The sequence below is a fragment of the Thunnus maccoyii genome, chromosome 9, assembly GCF_910596095.1.
Source record: "Thunnus maccoyii chromosome 9, fThuMac1.1, whole genome shotgun sequence".
NCBI lineage: Eukaryota > Metazoa > Chordata > Actinopteri > Scombriformes > Scombridae > Thunnus > Thunnus maccoyii.
This window is the reverse complement of record NC_056541.1, coordinates 30,807,730-30,821,017: the sequence shown is the minus strand read 5'-3', so window position 1 is coordinate 30,821,017 and position 13,288 is coordinate 30,807,730. Positions and strand designations below refer to the sequence as shown.

Sequence of the window (13,288 nt, the reverse complement as noted above, 5' to 3'; positions counted from 1 at the left end):
TTGTCAAATTAAAAGCAAGATTATTTGCGTTCATGAGAAGACCATGAGATAAAATGTAGAGTCAGAGGTTACAGAACTGAGAATCTTTTAGCACATTTTTTAAATTTGGTTTTAAACATAATGATGCAACTGCAGCTCTTCATGTCATCAGGACGGACGTTCCACTGAGATGTGGCTTTCACAGAGAACGCTGACTGTGCAAATGCAGTGTGATTAAATGGTATGGTACAATCTCATATAGAGGATATTCTGGAGAATCTAATAGAATTTATTGAGCGAGTATTCACAAAGTCACGTACCATTACGTACCATCACAAACCATTTAAAATTTTATAAACTAGGCACAAATTTGAAAATAATCTAAAATTCTTAAAGCTCAGTAAATTGTATTTCTCTAGTACCCTACAATGATGGAAAAGCATACTGTGTGTAACTCATGTAGGTCATCAATAAACATTTGAACAGTAATTAGTTCATATGTCCAGGTCTGTGTGACAAAACCAGCACAATGGCCAATCAAAACCATCCCAATACCAGAAGTGAAAATATGCCTTTGCTAAACCATATACACTGCTTTTAAAGTCTAGCAACATTGCTATCACTGCCAAATTGTAATATCTACAAAGTAACACCATAAACGTTTAGTGTGCCAGCATTAAAAGCCATTTTGAGAGGCGGGCGCCAGGTGCTGGAGAGCATTACAGCACATTGTGTGTGTGTGTGTGTTTGTACATGGGTCGCGTGTTGGCCTGTGTGCACATGCTGATCTGGAGTCAGTTTGGAAGGATTTGGATATAAATAAATAATTTCATTTAAAATATGGATTTTTATTTATAGATATTATTCATGTAATTTGCATGCAAAATAGGTCTACTCAACCAGCGGACCAACACATCAACCCATGGCAACACTTTAAAAGTAGCCCAATTCCACGAGAAAACCACAGACCTGGCAACCCTGATATATATCTATCTACATATATATCCTCTAGTGTTTATTGTGGAAAAAATGTCATGAATTGATATTTTTTGTCATAGTTTTCAATGACTGAATACACAGGTCATCTATGAATAGTCCACCTGCAGGACTTGCAGAACTAATGAATGTGAAATAAAAAGAAAAAGCTTTATGCGTATTATGTGTACATAAAGTGTTTATGTGGATCAAGATTTGTGGTTGCTATACAAGGAAGGACAGCCTTAGGTTTTCTAAATGGAAAATCCTCAAAAATTCCTGAGTTGGATTTCTGTTTGGTTAAGTGGAGAGATATTTGGTCAGAATGAATTGGCCTCTAGTGGAAACCCACTGTCTGACGGGACCATGTTTCACCAGTCCTCTGTGTCTAAAAATATGGTCTCATAGAAGTTTGTCAGACACAGTTTCCAGTTAGGGGAGAGGAGAGATCAATAGCAGAGCATACTGCTTCATTTAGCCTCTTACTGAGTATTTCTAGAGCTTGGTGGTTGTTATAACACTGGATTTGGTGTATCAGAAATCACAACTTGAAAGAAGATAATGACAGTGGTGCTTGCTAAGTGAGTTGTGCCAGCATCCTTTTGCTCGTGCACGTGCCCACGCTCCGTCAGTGTGAGCGAGCAGCACCGTGAGACTATCACCTCTTCCTAACATACAGCGAGCAAGCGAACTCTAGCAGATGGAGTGCAAAAATTGCCGAGATATACTACGAGCAATGTTGTGGCGCTGACTCTGAGTGCGTGAGAGAATGCGAGAGCAGAGAGACGGAGCCGCTGCTCACTGACAGACAGTTGCTGAGCGCTGGGGAGGAATAACATCTGGACAGATGGAATTCACTAGATAAAAAAAATTGTTTTTTTGAGCTTAGGTGGACTTTGTTTTGGACTCTGTGTTGTGGTGGGTGCTGGTCATTTTGTTGACATTAGTGGACTCCCTTTCTGCACTAACGGTAGCTAGTGTTGCAACCTGTTGGCACTGTAGCGGGAGAGAGACAAGGCACAAACGTCACATCCTTTGGATTTTCTTGGCAAAACTGTCATTTACATAGAAATCAGGCTGTTATAGGCAACCGAGAAAGTCGGGGAATTTTATTTTATTATTTCTTCACATTCTGTTAATAATTTTAGTTAATTTTTAAATGTTTTAAACTAAAATTCTTATATAATTCTTACATATTGCTATTCCTATTGCATTGTATTTCACTGTTTGATTAGGATGAAACACACAACATGATGACTTGTAGTGTTTGATTTATTTATGTTATAGTGTTTGTGAAATGTTATCTTCAAACCATCTGGCTGAGAATGTGAGGCCCCTGACGTGTTTCCCTAACAAACAAACACAGCGCTGCATCCTGCCTGCTTCCACAAGTGCTACTGTCATTTTAAAGGGGCTTTGAGCGTCCTCGGTGTTGAAGGCTCTTCTATATCAAACACAGATTTCCACAGTGGAGGACAGACCTCAGGATTAACCCTGTAATGCCTCTTTGCCCGAGTGAGTGATGACAGGGAATAAGGGGGAGAGATCATGGGAATCTTTTGGGCCAGTTTATCTCATTGTACTAAATCTGCTGCTCTGTCATGTAAGTGATCCCCAATATACTGGTCCAGCATGTACAGGTAATAGTGACAGCAGTAAAACATGGTGTGCCTCTTGACATGATTGACCAGGAAATTCTGTAGAAGTTTATCAACAGCAAAATTACAGAGCTATTGCAATATATGCAAGCTGTAACCATGTTTTATGTCCAGATTAAAGGGCGCACATGGACTAATTTATAAAATCAGTCCTCAGGTTGAAATCTGCTCTCACTATATTTTCCAGCTCTTTTAGCAGATTCTGATCAGTGATGATTGCAAGTAGGCAGTGTTGTGGACATTATTTGCTATGCACCCATTTGAGTCACATCTTTTACACAGTGAAAATCTTTTTTTACACATTACAGACTGTCTCATCCACTCAGTGGGAGACACGTCCGATTGAAAAGGTCAGAGAAGTGGCTGGTGCTGCTCTTCATTTGAGGTGGGAAAGTTTAGGGTTCAGCATGCTTGCAGTGAAGTCATTCCTATGACATGTTGTCCGACCAAATCTAAAAGCAAAAAAATATCACCCTGATCTGGCCACACTAGAAGGCTGGTGGGAAGCCTGCAGTCATATCCTCCTCTTGGCTGCATCCCACTGCCTCCCTCATCTCTCTCCAACAACTCTGTCTTATGTGTGTCTTTGTGGTCTTGACATGATGGATCCGTCAAGCAATGATAATGTAGCGCAGTTTCAGACAGTCTCTCCTTGAAGGCATTTATGGTTTTGCACTCTGCAACTCACAACAAACTCACAACTGCAGTTGTGTGAGGAACAAAAAACCCTGTCATCTTTCACACGTCTGCACACCTGGCCAATCGCTGCTTAAGTTGGTGTCAGCTGTTGTTTCTTTACTTAAATTATTCTATAAAGGTGTGGCGGGAGGGGAGGTTCAGATGTTGTTTACCCCTCCTACCTGGTATACATTTGCCAAATCAACCACATTACCGCCATGTGGCTGACTGGGGGAAAACTGGGGGTAAAAACTGCAGTTGCTGGTCATTAGGGGCAGCAATGAGATGGCGGCACACTTGGACAAGCTTCAAAAAGTTGATGTTTATGTTTTATTAGAAGGATGAGGATTTGTTGGGTTAGCTTCTCCCCATCCAATACAGAGCAGTGCTTCCCTACACTTTTCTGTAGGAGGAAGCAGGGACAGTCTCCCACACAAGTGGAGTGCAGGATCAAATAGGATGATGCTTCCCTTTATGTCCGAGGCAGGATTCTCTCACTCCACCCAATTTGACTGTTATTGAATAGGTGCGATCATCACACATCTGTCCCAACTAGAAGGGGCCTATTAAACTTACTAGTAGGTTCAGGCGGTTGTTATTACCCATTTATTTCAGTGAGCCAATGTTGTTGGAGCCCAGTAGGTGCAGAAGGCCTGTTACAGGCAACTGCTGTCATGTGACTGCCAAGTTTCTTTCTGCAAAAACAAAACAAACAAACAAACAAACAAAAAAGGCTGATATTCCTTTTATTCTGTTCCATAACCTTAACCCTAACCTGCCTTTGCACTAAATTGCATTGAATCTTGTACCATGGCCATATAAACGGGATGAAGACGGGGTTATCAAACTGGACATTACATTTCACATGCCTCATTTAATCCCTGCACTTGTCACTGTCATATCTTTCATCACACACTATAAGTATGATTTGTAAGATTTACCTATCTGGACTGTCTATAACATCAACTGGCTCCTCCCAAGGCTGCACCCTCTCTCCTCTCTCATATATTATGTACACCAATGACTGTCATAGTGAGTTTGACAACCAGCACATCATGAAGTTTGCAGATGGTACAGTTATAGTGAGCCTGCTGAACAATGCTGAACTGTCTCAAGGTTTTGTTTTAAACTAGTTTTTGAATTGGTGTAATGTAAAGCCTTTTTAGAATTGAATGTGACAAATCCAAGGATTTGTGCAGACATCACCCAACTACTGCAAACACTATAATTAACGGACGAGATGTTGAGATTGTTGAGTTGTACAAGTATTTCGGCAGCATGATTGACAGTAAGACGACCTTTGATAAGAATACAGATATGCTGTGTAAGAAAAGCCAGCAGCATCTTTTTTGTTTGAGGAAGCTAGCCAAAATCAAAGTTGACAGATCCCTGATGACCATTGTTTCATAAATCTTTTATTGGGTCAGTTTTCACTTTTTCTTCGATTTGCTGGTATGTATCTCTCAACCTCAAACAGAAAACTCATTATCAAGACATTACCCACCCCACTTCTGCACTTAGAATTTAAGTTTCTGCCGTCTGGTTCCCGCCTCAGACAACCACCAGTCAAAACTAACATATCAATTCTCTTTCATACCCTCTGCCATTTTACTACCTCCATTTTTCTCACTAATTTTGTAACTTTTGTACTTGTATTTAAATGAAAAATGTTTGTTAATGTGTGGTTAATGTATATGCGGATTTTTATCTTGTGTGTCTCGGCCTGTGTTGTTGTTTTTATTGCTACTGCGGCAGAACCAATTGCCCCTCTTGGACAAAAGGTTTGAACTTGAACTTGTAAAAGCGTTTATTTTTCATAGTTCAGCTAGTTAAGGTATGTTTACATTTTTGCTTGACATTATTTTTAAGTTACCCGCAGCACCATCTGGTGGCAAAAGCACGTTTCGCCTTCTCTCATTAGATTAGACTAGTGCAATGCCCATTCAAAACGTGCCTGTTCGGAATGAGCCGATTTCTCAATACCTAGAGAGAGTTGTGCCCGTCCCCTAAATGCTCCTCATGCAGGCTATCAATAGAGACTACAATTTACCGATGCTCCCTTAACGCTTCACACGCAGAGTATCTGGAGACTACGATTTTGAGTTGAGATGAAGTTGATTGGATGAAGTGTAATGCCTTTTCAAAACGTACCTGATACATCCTGTACTATATCTTGAACATACATACAAAGTTCTTGTGTGAGGAATGGAAATACAGCTTAACAGGTCAAAAGTAGAGCTTAAGTCTCTTAAACTTTATCAAGTCATTATCACTACAGATGTAATACCACCTCAGGACAAACCCACATACATACATACACACAGACAGATTCCTTGCTTTATATAGAGATTATTAGATCAGACGGTTTTATTAATCCCCAGTGGGGAAACTCATTTGCTACTAAATCAACTCGTACAAACAACAAATAATATAGACATTGTATTCACAGTACACAACAAATAAATAACACCATAAAAAGCCATTTGAGACATGATTAACAGCTGAAAGGTGCTATGGATCTAGACCGCATCTAAAATCTGAGCGCTGCTGGAACAAAAGACCTTCTGAGTGGTTCAGTAGAACACTGAGGCATCACTAGTCACTCACTGAATGAGCTTTTAAGTCCATTAAAAACACTGTGTAATGGATGGCCTTCGAAATACAGAACCGTTTTTAGTTTTACCCTTGTTCTCTTTTCTACATTGACCTCAAGTGAGTCTGGGGTAAGGCCAATCGCTGAATCAGCCTTTTTGATTATCTTATTGATCCTGTTGCTGGGGCTTAGTTAGGAGCAGGTTTGGTTATCAGCAATAATTAATGATTATCAAAGATAATTATTAATGATTGAAATCATCATATTTGATGAGACTGAATCAGTGAATTGGATATCCTCTCCCTTCTTCAAGGGTGGTGCCCTGAGGTGGATATGATGCAAGTTGAACCCTATTAATATTTAATAAATAAATATTATTATTTATTATTATTTCTTTTTTCATTACTTCATTGCAGGTTTTAACATTATAAGTTATCAGTTTTGTCACTTGTTGCATTTATCCTGCCACATTTATACATTTTTACAATGGGCAAAGAAAAAATAATAGAAAGGGGGGAAAAAAGGAAAAGAAGGAGGGGGTCCTGCAGAGCTCTCTTAATTTTACTGTTCATCTATTTCCATGACCCATTTACTCCAGTTTCTTTTAAATTCCTCTTCTCTGTTTCTCAACGTATAAGGGATTTTTTCCATTTCTTTGATCTCTTCGACCTGTTTCAGAAAGCGAGTTTAGTGAAAACTCTGAGTTTGTTCACCGTGAGATGAGGGAAACTCTGGGTTTTCAGTTTCAGAGAGAGAGTTAACTTAAACTTGGGGTCAGTTACCGCAGTAACTGACTCTGTGAAGCTAACTTTCTCGCTGGCAGGTTTTCTTCAACAAACCCTCCCTCTTACAGAGCCAGACACGCTGATTCATTTCCTCATTCATTCAGTTTGTATTAAAGCGTATTTATTAGCGGAGGTTTACTATCTGTCAGAATCTAAATCCTGGTTGGATATTAGTTTAGTTACTTAATGACTCTCTAAAGTTACTGTTTTTATGTGCATCAATCATTTATTTGAACAGCGTTTGTTTTTTTTTATTACACAGCGTGAATTCATCCTCAGCTCAGAATAAAACCTCTGCATGTCCTTCTGTTATAACTCTGTGACTGTTTGTTAGAGCAGCTCCTGTGCTGAAATGTTTATTGCACATAATGTGTAATCTCAGTTACAATTTAAACAATAGGTATGAAGCTTTAGATGTGGGATCAATGAATAATTATCTCTATCACTCATGATGTGATTGGTTGCACTGATGGGAAATCATTCCTATAATATTGGGGATTATATGTAAATATGCTGAGTGAGCAGGATTGTGGTGCAGCTGCAGAATGTAGTTTGAAAGTGAGATTGTTAAATAGGGAGCATAATCTTAATGTGTTTTAACAGCATTTCAGTGACAATGTTTAAATTTACTGCATTTGTTGAAGTAGCTGAAATAAAGTCACTGAATGCTGTTGAGCTGAGATACAAATAGTCGTCTAAAAATTAAAAATATTCTGTATTTTAATCTCGACGTCTTTTCAAGTACAAATCACCAACTCAGTTTTGCAAGATAAAATATTTGTATAAAAGATGAATAATATACTTAATGAATATATAGATAAATGATACCGGGGACACTTATCCAATTATTATATGGGAGGGAGCTAAAGCTGTTTTATGGGGACACATAATAGCATACTCTGCATTTAAAAAAAGACAAAAACAGAAGACACTTGAACAACAAATGAAACTTTTGGAAGAAAAACATAAAAATACAAATGAACTATAGTTTGAAAATGAATTTAAAAAGAAATACAAAGAGTTGGATAAGATCTGCACAGAGGAAGTGCAGGAGCTAATGACATATGCAAAACAGAAATATTACAATGGAGGACCAAATTCATTAAAACTTTTAACATACAGACTTAAGAAGCAGAGCAAGACAGCTCACATTACTAAACTGAAGACAGGAGGCAGCCCATGAATACTAACAGAAAGAAGATAGTGTAATTAAAGCAGCAGAGGAGATATCACAACAAATAAAGAAACTAAAAATGAGCAAAGCACTGGGAGATGATGGGTATACCAATGAGTTTTACAAAGCATTTAAAAAACAATTGACACCACTACTCCTATGAGCCTATAACTGTGCATTACAAACTGGAACATGTGCAACTACTTGGAATTCATCTGTAATAACAGTGATTCATAAGGAAGGTAAAGATGCTACAGAATGATCCTCATACAGGCCAATATCACTATTGAACACCAATCATTAAATAATAACTTTTCTCTTATAGTTGATAGATTAAAGGAAATTGTACCTGATATAATAGACACTAATCAGTGTGGTTTCATACCCACAGATTTAGATGGACTCTAAATTTAATAGACTATGCACAGCATAATGACACAAATCTTTTACTTCTATCGTTAGATGCAGCTAAAGCATTTGACCGAGTGTTGGGGCCATTTATGTTTGACATTGTAAGTAGCGTTGACTTCCATGAAATGTTTAATATGTGGCTTCAAGGAATGTGTAAAAATACAATGTCTGGACTAAAGGTTAATGGCACACTGTCCAGAACATTTTCAATCCATAAAGGCACAAGACAAGGACACCCTCTCTCACCAATTATATTCACTATTTGCATAGAGGCACTTGCAGAAAGTATAAGGACAAATAACAGCATTAAAGGCATAAGTATGAAAGAACAACATAAATTTGCATTATATCCAGACAATCCTTTACTTAACATCCCCAGATCAATCTTTACCAAACTTGGAAACAATCTCAGAATACAGCAAGGCTATAAATTAAATGAAAATAAATGTGAAGCACACTTGAAATTGCATTTAAAGTAAATTAAATATTTGGGAATTTATCTTACTGGAGACATAAAACCCCTGTATATAGATGACTACCAAGTTTTGGAAAATAAATTGAGACAAGACTTCAACAGATGGAAAATGGTATCAAAATCAATACTGAGTAGAGTAGAAACCGTGAAAATGATGATTCTTCCACAATTTTTGTTGTTATTTCAAATCTCACCAATACTCATTCCACATAGTAGTTTTAAAAGACGTAATACAATGCTTTCACATTATATGTGGAACTATAAAAGGAAAAGGAAAAAACTTATGCTAACCCAACCTAAAGAAAAGGGTGGGCTTAGCTTTCCATATTTGATAATCTATTTTCATGCTATGCAAATATTGATTATTTCTGATAGCCAAAAATCGATAATAAGCTGTTGTACCTACAAAATGCCCTACAACATCAGTCTGAAGATGATACATGGCTACTGCTTTGAAATATTGACTTGATAGGCTTATCATTCAGCAACAGGAGGGGCTACGGACATAGGACCATAGACTGTAAAAAATATGGACGTAGCCACCATGACATCACCCACTGGTTTCTGAAGAGCGGTTTCAAAGCTCAAAATGGGCGGCTCCGGCCATCGCCATCTTGGAAGTGCCTGACTCTGCCTAACTCCTGGCTAATCCAAAATTGGCAAAGAGGTGGAGCTTAGGCGGGCTGAATGAATCCTGGTTGCTGAAACAAACCACTTAGTGGCTAGTGACCTGTCACTCAAAGCAGTGATGTCCTTAATTATGCGTAACTTTATGACTTAATCAAATTTAGATGGGTGAGTTGTAAAAAAATTCATCCCCTGTACAATTGTCATGAAAGGGGAAATTAGCTATAGAGACCAAAACCGTTTTTGGTACCAGGCTGTAAACATGTTTATTTCTGCTGTAAAGTTGTTTGCAGGAGTTATGCAACCCTTCAGTGAGTGATTTAGGATCTTTTTTTTAAATTAATTAATAAAAACATTGTTTAATAGTAATTATGGCCTTCACATGTTTGTTTAGCCCCATCAGTAATGTAATAAACTGCACTGAAATAAATTTTTTGTTTGTTTGTTTTTTCTCGCAGAAGGAAATTTGACAGTCATGTGACAGCACAGGCCTGATAACAGGCCTTCTGCACCTACAGGGCTCCACCAATATTGGCTCACTGAAATAAATGGGTGGTAACAGCCTCCTGAACCTGCTAGTAGGTTTAGTAGGCCCCTACTAGCCCATATATTTGGGACAGATGTGTGATGATAACACCTATTCAGTTGGCTGATAACAGTCAAATTGGGTGCTGACTGATTTATTATTGCAGTATTGTTTTTGTGTTCTCTGTTTTTGCTTTTAAATGACCTTTCATCATTTGCTGGTTTCTGTGCCCTGTTGCACATCTCTTCCCTTTACTGCACAGTATCAGGTAATAGTGAGTGAGTGAGTGAGTCTGTGTATGTGTGTGTGTGTGTGTGTGTGTGTGTTTGTTTGTTTGTTTGTCTGTATGCCTTCTCATCGGCCCATGGTAAAATGACACTTAGAGCTGCCAATATGTGGTCAGCCTGTTGCCACTTAATCCTATAGAGGCACAGAATGCCTCTTCATATTAGCTTCCACATCTGTTAGTGCTGTGTGTGTTAGAGAGAAAAAGAGAGAGAGCGAGAGAGAGAGAGGTCCTAGGAGAGTGTTGTTACTACTGGCATTTAGCCAACTGGAAGGTTGCCAGCATGACAAGGCAGCAGCAAGAGCTTTGTTGTCTGATTAACTCTTACACACACTCTTACAGACTCTCACACACTCAATGTAGTCATTTACACATATGCATTAATTAATTAATAGTATGTATTTTCTCAGTTATAGAAGTTCAATCTTGCCAAAGAAAACATGATTGGATATTATAAAAATAGACATTCATACATAAGTATGTTGACTTTTTTGAGATGTCAGTATGTTATGACGTGACTCAAGCACAGTGTATGATACTGAATTTCATAAATATTACTTCATGCCTTGTAATTTTAACTTAGTGAGCCAGAATTCTGAGATATGCCATGATTAACAAAATCACAATGATGACATTGATTCTCAGAATTATGACTTTAATTAAATCAAAAATAGAATTATTAGTTGTCATTTTCTCTGTTGTGTTTCTGACAAAGTAATTGCTGAAGATGTGTTTGTTGTCCCCAGAGGTTTATACTCTGGGAGCTGTTTTATTAAAACCAAGCGGGTAGCACCCTGTCTGAAAAGTGAAGCCAATGCAGAAGTGCCTTAAACCTGCATTATCTCTAATGACCAGCAGGGGGCGACTCCACTGGCTGCAAAGAGAGGTTAGATTGTATGAAAGTCTTTGAGAAAATGAACCTACTTCTCGCTTTATTTATTACATCAGTAAACACTTTCCCAATGAGTTTATGGTCTCAATCGCTAGTATCAAGTCTTCTTCAATGCATCATGATTTTCATTTTGTAAATTATGGCCCTATTTAGAGTAAAATAGACAATAACGCATCATATGCTTTAGGGTGTGATTACGTTGTGATTGAAAAGTCACTACCATGGTGACAACGTTGATTACGTAACATAACCGTGGCGTAAGTTAATTGTAACATTTTGGTCGCCTAAAAAAGTCTTATTCAGCATTCCACTGTGATAAAAGACACTCTAAAAAGACAGATGTTCAGTTTTTCCGGTGAGTATTTTTTGTTTTAATGGTTTTAGGCTTGTTTTTCTTTAGTGGTAATTGGCTTTAGCGTTAGCATTATGACTGTTAACCATATATTGTAAATGCAACGTGCTAACCAGGCTAACAGCTGACACTATGGTAAGCTTCACCCTCTCGTCCAAATATGGTCACTTCTGGCTCCAAAAATCAAACATGGCGACGGGCAAATCCATGATGGAGATGGTGAAATCGCCAAAGTTGAGGCTTCAAAACAGCAGTCCACAAACCAGTGGATGACATCACAGTGACTACATCCATATTTTTTACAGTCTATGATTAAAACACACTTGCTGTTACCACCAGTAACCACAGGTGTCGCCAAATCAGCTAGGACTGAAATCTGTTTGATTATAACTTTAAAATCACGAGTTAGTGTCTTCTACGTATGACTTAGTATCTCTAGTATCTCATGAGTTTGATTTACTAATTCACATATGACTTTTTCAACAAGTCATAATTCATCATCTATGTATTTATTTTTCAGATGGTAATTTGTTCACACTTTGCACAAAACCTCATATTGGTGCTACCTTATGTTTGCACCTCGCACTTCCCCTTATTAACATCCAAAATGGAATTTCAATTTTATCAGTCCACTTTTTCCAAATCACTTAATTTTGCTTTCTGTTTTGGACACTTTTGTGAAAATGCTAAGAAGCAAAAATGAAAAAAAGCCTTGATATAACAGATCCAATTTTTACAGAGTGTAATCTCACAGACTGTGACTTACAGGTGTAGTTCTGGTGAAAGGAGAATGGCAAGAAGGCTTTTCCAAGTTCAATGTCAGCAGGCTTCCCTAAGCTGACCTGGTGACTGGCAGCCTGATAGCAGCCTGAGAGCCTCCAGGTTTAGCTGAACCCAGTGTCCTTCAGCTTGCCTCAGCCTGTCTGTCTGTTCATTTACTTCAAACACACAGAGGGGAAAACAAAAACAAATAGGGTATCAAGACATGTTCAAACACACAGGAATGCTGCCCGGTGACTCTTTTCTCCCACACAGCTCATTTCTCTTTGCTTCTGAGCTGGATGCAGGAAACCTAAACAAATGACGTTGTGCAAGAAAACTGTGTGTATGAATGATTATAACAAATTATAACAGAACAGAATGCATTTTATTGAGAAAAGTTCACTGCTTATTACATAGATGTTAAATCTTTGTAGGCAGTCTATGAATATTACCATGTGAAAAGTGGTCAAGGGTCTGGTTTGGGCATCATGTTAAGCTGGCTGGTAAAGGAACAACCTGACATTTTTGTAAATCCTCTTATTTCCATCCCTGTGCATCCAGTGGAGATGTGTTTAGCCTGCAGAACTATTCACATATCTAAAGGCTTTGCTACTGTAATTTTAATGTAGACCTACATTCTGATACTGTTGTTGGTGATATGACTCCAAACCCATTTAGTAAATTATTTGTCTGAACAGTTAAAAGACATTTAACTTCTTCACCAGATTGTAGTGTAGATTAATACCGCTCTGCCTACATACACCTCAGTGCTGCATTCACTACCCTTGATCATGACATTCTTACTGACAGACTAGAGCATTGAGTGGGCATTGTAGGAAGACCTCTGTGCAGGTTTTTGTCAGTTTGAAAAAAAAAAGCCTTTTAGGTTTATGATTAAACTTAGAAAGTGTAGCTGAAAGTAATGAAAGATGGATTTAAGCAATCCACTTCACATAAAGCTCCAACACACCCAACATGATTTTATTCTCAAATACTACAATAGAAAATGTACTATTATCTGTGTCAATAAAAAAACAAACAAAAAAAAAACATTAGGTAGTTAGTTTGATATCCTTTATATTCCTGTCAGGTAATTTTAAATTCTTCAAAGTACT

At 37.9% G+C, this 13,288-nt stretch overlaps 1 protein-coding gene across 1 annotated transcript in view; it reads left to right on the top strand.

Moving 5' to 3' along the window:
* Positions 1-13,288, top strand: part of arid3c (AT rich interactive domain 3C (BRIGHT-like)) — a 138,933-nt gene that overhangs the window by 75,496 nt on the left and 50,149 nt on the right. The window lies entirely within an intron of this gene.